Genomic DNA, 8,006 nt, shown 5'->3' with positions numbered 1-8,006 from the left:
TCCATGATTAGAAGAGGAAAGTACCCCACTTAGACTGTTTGGGATAGTAGAAGTAATGGAAAATTCTGGGGACTAAGGAAATGTCGTGCAACTTGAAAAGGATTACTACGTCGCACAGCAACCTAAAAGACTTGGGGATAAGTTGGCCGAGCGGGATGCGAAAATAATTACAAACCTCACGGATAAAGGGATGTAGAGGGAAGCGCAGACCGGCCACAAATTGGTCACGAAAGAAGCAAACGGTGCCGGTCGACGGATTGTGGGGCCGATCGGAAGAGGTGGCCAAAGCTAGTCTATGGTCAAGAGGAATTTTGAATTCGTTAAGGAAGCGTCCCGCGTCAGTCTTGTCAAACTGGCTTACCATGGTCATATACCATATGCCGAGAGAGGGATCCGAAGGCTGCGAGGTGCTAGCCATCGTCGGAACAGTACCAATGAAGAAAGGACCGAGGAAAGAAGAATGAAAAGGTTGACGAAGGAGATCGAAACTATATTGAACGGACGCAAAGACCACCAGAAGGGAGAAAACGGAAGAAAGTAGAGATGGGAGAAGGCTTACTGGGAACAAAGCGTGAAGGAGGAGGTCGAAAGTTCGTCGGAGCACCAAGACAAGCGAGCGTCGGGAATCTGGGCACGAGAGGAAGCACCAAAAGCACGAAGGCATGAACGCTGGAAGGAAAATCTGCGTCGGCGCTTCATAAACCCCGGGCTCAGTCCACCACAACCGTCCGATCCAGGTCATCGAAACAAATGTTAGCATCGGACCGTCAGATTTGAACCGACGCCTGTCCAATTGAAGCTGATGCCCTCACCGTACGATGACGACGGACTTGCCAAGTGGCGATCAGCGATTGGGCGTCATTTAATGAGCGCCATTACTCGCGCGTGGGCAGCTTAATGAGGATTGACACGAATTCCGAGGAGACCCGACGACTCCGACCGCCCCCAAAACAGTAGCCAACAAGCAGCGAATGGAAACTAAAACTACAAGGCATAGTCATCAACTCGTCGGTCGGCCAAGCGAAGATATACTTCCGGGAGTGGCAAAGCGGTGTTACTCCAGCCGACCAGGTGTCCAGTCAGTCGGACTTAGCACCTCCTTCGAATAGACTTGAGGTGGAGGCATGTGATCCGGTGATAAAGACGGGGGACCCTCGTTGGCGGAAAGTCAACGACACGTGGAGGTCAAAGGTCAAGAGATGCAACCCTGAGACCCGACCGACCGGACTGAGAGGGCCGACCGGCATCGACCGACCGTAATGAGATGGCCGACCGGCGGGAATCCCCCGAGCCAAATGAAAGACAACCCGACTAGGGGTTGGGTTTCCGATGCTCAAGGTAGAAAGGTTTCAAGGCCGAGTTGGATGTCCGCTCGGCCGGGGCATAAGGCAACAAAGAGTCAGGAGCAATCTCATCCGAGCATACGACCGAGGTAGAGTGATATGCCTGCCGAGCGGCTGAACCGCTCGGCCCGGAACAGACAAGAAGCGCAAGAGGACAAAGGAGACAGGGGATAACATCATCCTCGAGATGTCTGCCGCTGACAAACAGCAGAGTTGGCGGGCGAGCCGTACACAGGATCATACGGTGGAAGCTTCCACCGTCACATCCGGGATATGCTCGGATGATTGCGGAATGGCGCCAGAGGTACTTTTGTGACAGGGGATCGTTAAGGTATGTTTGAGGAAACGTGCACACAAAGAGAAGCGTGCCCACGCCTCCCCGGGGTCTTATATAAGGACCTCAGACGTCGACAAAGGTATGCGAAAATCTCTACTGTAGCCACAGTTACACTACCTCTCTCGTTACCTGACTTGAGCGTCGGAGGGCCGTCGCCGGGAAACCCCTCCCGGCTCGGCTTCTTTGCAGGTTCGCCGGAGAGCTACACCACCAGTCGGAGACAGCGGAGCGTGCCACGTCCCCAGCGTCCGTCGACTCAGCGCTCAGACAGGATCAAGGGACATAAAAGAATATTTCCAATTTACCACAATAAAATTTTGATCTTACTCTAGGAATCATGTTCTAATCAAAATAATCATGAAAGTCATGTATGTTCCAATTGTTATATTATATATATTTATTAAAATTATTTATTTACAACCTTTAGGATAATTTAGTATTTTATCTTTTCAATTTAGGGTTTAGGATTTCTTAATCTATCTATTAAGGCTTTGTACTCTTTATTTCTCATATACTTTTGATTTTATCAACATGACTACTTTTTCCTTATCTCAATTTCTACACCAATTACTCATGATCACATGGATCTTATTATTCAATTTAACTTTTATAAAGGCCATATCACTAGAAATTTTCAGATCAATAAAATCACTTTTTATTGCATTGCCAAATGTTCCTTTCATTTCCCTATACCCTATAAACCTTCAACTCTGATTGAATTGATTAGCCATCTTTGAACATAGTACCAACCCAAACCAACTTTTGGAACTGCTTCTAATTGCACATTAAACCCAAGTAATAAGTACTAAACAACTGCGAGTAAGGTATTTGGGATGAACATAATCAATTTTTACTAATTAGTACAAAACAAACCCATAACTTAAGCTGATACTGGCTATTAAAATCAGACCCCGAGGTGACATGGAATTGGGAGTCGAGGTGATAGGGCAGTCAAAGTCAAGGATAGGTGATGGCCCAAGTTAAAGAGAGGTGGCAATCAAAGGGTCACTCCCAAAACTAAGGTCCTCAATCCAAGGACGATCAACCCAATGGCCGGTCGAACCCAAGGGACCTAGTGTTCTATTCATGTGCCAAAACACTTAGCGTATATCCAATTGTTCATTACCAGCTTGGGTTTAAAAGATGATCGGTCTGTCAAAAGAACGGAGTGTTAAAGTGGACCCTAGGATCACATGGAATTGGAAGTTAAGATGACAGGGCAGTCAAAGTCAAGGAGAGGTAGCAGTCAAAGGACTCCTGACACTAAGGTCTCTAATCCAAGGATGATCTGCCCAATGGCTGGTCGGACCCAAGGGACCTAGTGTTCTACTCATGTGCCAAAACATTTAACATATATCCAACCGTTCATTACCAGCTAGGGTTTAAAAGATGATCGACCTATTAAAAGAAAGACCGAGAATATGTTCGACTAGGTCCAGGAGACAACCTTCTATCGTCTTATTTTGAGTATAGCTGGTAGAAGAGAGGACTAGCTTGCCATAAGGTTGTCCGAGAATAAATTCGTTCGGGTCTCAGTGATCCAGCCTAGTACTCTCAGAGCAACTTAATATACAGTTGGTTAGACATTTTGTGCTTTCATTGTTCATTCTCCAGTCCTCTTGGACATGAGCGGCCAGGTATAAAGTTGACCAAAGTTACATAGCTCAGTATCTTGTCTCCACAAAATAACATACAAGGCAAATCTCAGAAGAAATCTGATCGAATTCCTAAAGCTCAGGATATTACTTCAAGGGCCAGGGACAAACCTTCTGATATAAGGACGACCAGTTGAAAGCACTGATTAGGCCTCTCGGGGCTCAGTTCCCCATTCTTCAGGAACAAGTATCTTTGTAAATGGTTAGTTAGTCATACAACCGCCCGTGCCTAGGGGACTTGGATTTCCATTGCTTTATAATCAAATCTACAACATCATATAGCCTATATCAGGTTAGTCTTATGGGTCGAACCTCCTTACAGAGCTCAGTATTTCATTCATGTCAGTCTGCTATTATATACACCCAGTCGGCTAAATGTCTGCCTAGGATATACTCAAGAGACAATATCGTCAGAAAATCACAACAACCTGTCATTGAATAACAACTATTTATCAGAGAATATTCTTTTATTATTATATGAGCATTTAATGGAACTTTCTCCGAAGATGACTACATTTTCCACCAGCCAATAATATTTGTTAGGACCAAAATGTAGCTAGAGGGGGGGTGAATAGCTTGGCGCGTGCTCGGTGCTTGACGTTGCTTGTTTCTTCAAAGATGTGCAGCGGTAATACAAGAAACAAAAACATACAACGCTAACACTTGGGATTTTACTTGGTATCCACCTCACAAAAGGTGACTAGTCCAAGGATCCACGCACACACACACACCTCCACTAATAAACACTCCTTTTCGGTAACCACCGAAGGTGGAGAAGCCCTACAAGTTCACACTACAAGAAGAAAAGGAAAGGATACACAAATACAAGCAAAAGCTTACAATGAGTATAGAAACCCTAACCCTAGCTTTCTTCTTCAGCTGTAGATCCGCCTCTTGACTTGAAAAACCTCCAAAAACCTTCAAGAACTGGCGATATGATCTTTGTGGAGAAGCTGTGGAAGCGCTGAAGTGATCTGAGATGAATCGGTGAAGATCTTGCTGAAGGAAACGCTCGCCTGTAGCTAAATATGACGCCAACGGTCGGATCCCGATCGATTGGATTGTTCCCAATCGATCGGAGAGGCTTTAGATCGATCAACCGATCGATCCAGAGCGCCTCTGTGCTCTCTGGAATAGCCTAGATAGATCGGCTGATCGATCCAGGGCTTATCGCGCATAAACAGCAACTCCCAATCGATCCACTGATCGATTGGGACCTCTGGATCGATCCACGGATCGATCCAAAGGGGTTCTGTTCGTGGGGACTCACCCGATCGATCAGCTGATCGATTGGGCATGATCCAATCGATCGGCTGATCGATCCAGATCTGCTGGATCAATCAGCTGATCAATCCAGATTTGCTGGATCAATCAGCTGATCAATCCAGATCTGCTGGATCAATCAGCCGATCAATCCAGATCTTTGTTTTTGCCCAAAAGCAAGTCTAAAGCCCCCTAAACCAACATCCAGTCAACCATGACTTGTTGGTACATAAAATCTAGCATCCGGTCACTATTGACCAGCTAGGACTCTCTCACCAAGTGTCTGGTCAATCCCTTTGACCCACTTGGACTTTTCCTCATAGTGCCAAGTATCCCGTCACTCCCTTGACCTACTTGGACTTTTCTTCCTCGTGCCAAGTATCCGGTCAATTCCTTTGACATACTTGGACTTTCACCAAATGTCTGGTCAACCTTGGCCCATCTGGATTTCCCCGTGCCTAGCTTCACTCACCAGGACTTCCCTTTTGCCTAGCTTCACTCACTAGGTCTTTCACCTAGCTTCACTCACTAGGATTTTCACCTGGCTTCACTCACCAGGATTTTCACCTAGCTTCACTCACCAGGATTTTCCTTTTGCCTAGCTTCACTCACCAGGACTTCTCTTCTGCCTAGCTTCACTCACCAGGTCTTTCACCTAGCTTCACTCACTAGGATTTTCTTTTTGCCTAGCTTCACAATTAGGACTTCCCAGTCAAGTATCTAGTCAATTCCTTTGACCTACTTGACTCTTCTTCAAACAACCTGATCGGACCTTGATCAGAGGGGAATTGCACCAACCAATCTCCCCAAATGAACAACTGCACCTGCACTTGTCCATATCATTGAAGTTTTGTATTGTCAAACATCGAAACTCAAACCAAGACTCAAGCTTGGTCAACCAGGTCAACCTTGACCTGAGGGATATTGCACCAACAATCTCCCCCTTTTTGATGTTTGACAATACCTCATTTAAGTTAGGTTAATCCCATAGCCTAAACCTCCTTCATGCCACTAGGTAATGAAGGGCATAAGTTAAACCCTTCATTCTCCTTCTAAGAGAGCAAACTCCCTCTTAGATAATGAAGTCCTAACTTAAACCCTTCATTCTCCCCCTATTGGCACACATCACTATATTCTCCATATTTGGGCACACATCAACAAATTCACTTGTTGAAGCCTCTCCCCTTTGAGACTCTCCCCCTGAAGAGTTGCTCATCGTTGTTCACAACTTCATTCGTTGTAATCAACACGATAATGAAGGTCCCATACCCTTCATTTATCCTTAACCCTACATTCTCCCCAATGTAGTCCAATGCCCATCCATGAGCATATACCAACTTGAACCATCTGAACAATGAGGATATCCACTCCCCATTTAAGTTCAAACGCTCAACCTTGAGCATGTTCGTAAACGAAGGTTAACCACCTTCCAAGGTGTATGAAAAATAATTTTCATGTCCTTAAAGAGTAACTCCCCCTAAAGACATGGTGGTAACTTCTGTCATTGCACCAACAATGACTTGGAATCCCTAAACCTTTAGGAAACCCAAATTTAGAATTTTTGAGGTTCAAAAATTGAGTATTGAAACACCTCAACCTAAACTTCAATTTAGTCTTTCTTAACCAATCCATCCTTGTTTTCAACACGAAAACACCCTTTTTATGTATATAAATGTATTTTTAAGGGTTTGGAATGGTTACTTCGACTAACCATGGTTCAAAAATGCTGAAATCAGGCTTTACCAGCCAAAATCAGCAACTTCGATAGATTGGAGTTGGGTCCCAATCGATCGGACCATGCTGAATCAATCCACTGATCGATTCAGGAGGGCTGGATCGATCGGTGGATCGATCCAGACGACTTTTGTTCACGAGAAGCTTGCTCTCAATCGATCGCCCAATCGATTGAGACCCTTAAATCGATCGGGTGATCGATTGAGGTCCTGATATTTCTGAAATTCACTTTCAGTGAATTTCAGAAACCCCTAGAAAAATCTATAAAATTTCAAAAATCGTAAAAATTTGTGTAGACATTATTTAGGGTATATTTTATCATGAAAAAATAGTTTTCTAAGAAAATAATTCATATTTTCAAAGATTGACACAAACTTGAAAACTTGCAAAAACTTTAGTGTTTTCTCTAAGTTTGTGTCTAACTATTCAATGGTGATTACTATCAAAAGATAGCCTTCACCAAGGTTTTCCAAAATCATTTAAAAAACATTTTCAAAACCAATATCCCACCATGTTCCTTGGGCTTAATGCACATGACTTGTACATTAGCTTTCCCAATGATGGGAAAACACATAACTATGTGTTTTGACGAATTTAAAACTCAAAAGAATGCACTAAATCAACATCTTGAGTTTTGTTCATCATCCTTACATCTCACTTGTATCTAATGTGCACTAAAACATATACAAGTTATCTTATAGATCTTTATGAGATGTAAAATTTTGGTTTTGCCCTAATCTAGGGTTCATGCATATCTATCTAGGCATTTTGTGGATATTGAACATCCACCTAGGATGTCACTTGTTGACTTGTTGATAAATGTCATTTGTCCTTAATTTTAAGGAAATAAACATAATGCATGATGATGTTATGGCATACATCAAAAAGAAATAATTTTCAAAAGAAAATTTTCTTATAAGTATATGATGTATGTATGACATTACATGGTATTTTTATATTTTCATAATAAGGCATGAGTGCAAAAATAAAACATGATGTCATGGCATATAATGGGCAAACAATCATGGCAAGGTCTAGCATAAATACAATACCTAGATTACCTATCTAAGTATCCTTAAACTTAGCTAATCCTAAAACTTAAACCCCAGATTGCCCAAAGTGCTTCAAGAAAGTGTCAAAACCTAAATGGGCATTTCTAATTCTCTTGATTAATTTATGCCAATTGAAATTAAGCTTATTCCTCAAATGTTGGCATATTTCATTTTTCCACAAGAGTAGCACTTTAAATTAAGGCTCAAATTGCCTTTAATTTCCTAAGAACATACCAAAATCCCAACTTGGTAGTTCTTATGATTTTCCAATATGTGCCATTTTAAAATAAAATCAAAACTTCTCAAATTTGGCACATTTTACTCTTTCAAAGAGTAAATCATAAATCCATTTCATTTTCAAAGGTTAATAATAACCTTGAAAATGCTCCTTGAGTGTCAATTTCTTCAAAGTTGGGTTAACTACCCTTTTTCTTAGAGTTGATACTCTCTAACCCATCTATGGGGTAGAGAAGATGCTCCTAGGAACCCAAAACCTATTGGTGCTCCTTGGATGCTCTAGGTATTCACTAGGGACAACTTCCCTAGATACCTTCCTAGTGACCTTGTTTGACTTCTTAGAAGCATTGGTCACTTTTTCTAGGTCAACTCTAGGGATTGCTTC

This window comes from Zingiber officinale, chromosome 11A, assembly GCF_018446385.1.
Source record: "Zingiber officinale cultivar Zhangliang chromosome 11A, Zo_v1.1, whole genome shotgun sequence".
Taxonomy (NCBI): Eukaryota; Viridiplantae; Streptophyta; class Magnoliopsida; order Zingiberales; family Zingiberaceae; genus Zingiber; species Zingiber officinale.
The sequence above is the reverse complement of the archived record's forward strand: the minus strand, read 5'-3'. Positions refer to the sequence as shown.